Raw genomic sequence first — 268 nt, forward strand, 5'->3', positions numbered from 1 at the left:
ACACTGGCCTAGATGAATCCACAATCTAACGGTGTAAGACAGTTCCATGTATATACTCCCCCAACAAAGAATGTGAGGCAGAGTGTGTGAGGAAACTTGCGTGCGGCTTAAATAAGAAACAAACGCCCTCTAATTACACAGCAGATAAAATGGTCCAGTCAGGTCCCTACAAAGCAGATTGAGCTACAAGTCTCCCTCAGCAGATCACCCCTTGTTAGTTTACCTCAATTGGTACTTGTTGTCTCAATCATTCACTCAGAGACTCTGG

Source organism: Pogona vitticeps, chromosome 2 (assembly GCF_051106095.1).
Source record: "Pogona vitticeps strain Pit_001003342236 chromosome 2, PviZW2.1, whole genome shotgun sequence".
Classification (NCBI taxonomy): Eukaryota; Metazoa; Chordata; class Lepidosauria; order Squamata; family Agamidae; genus Pogona; species Pogona vitticeps.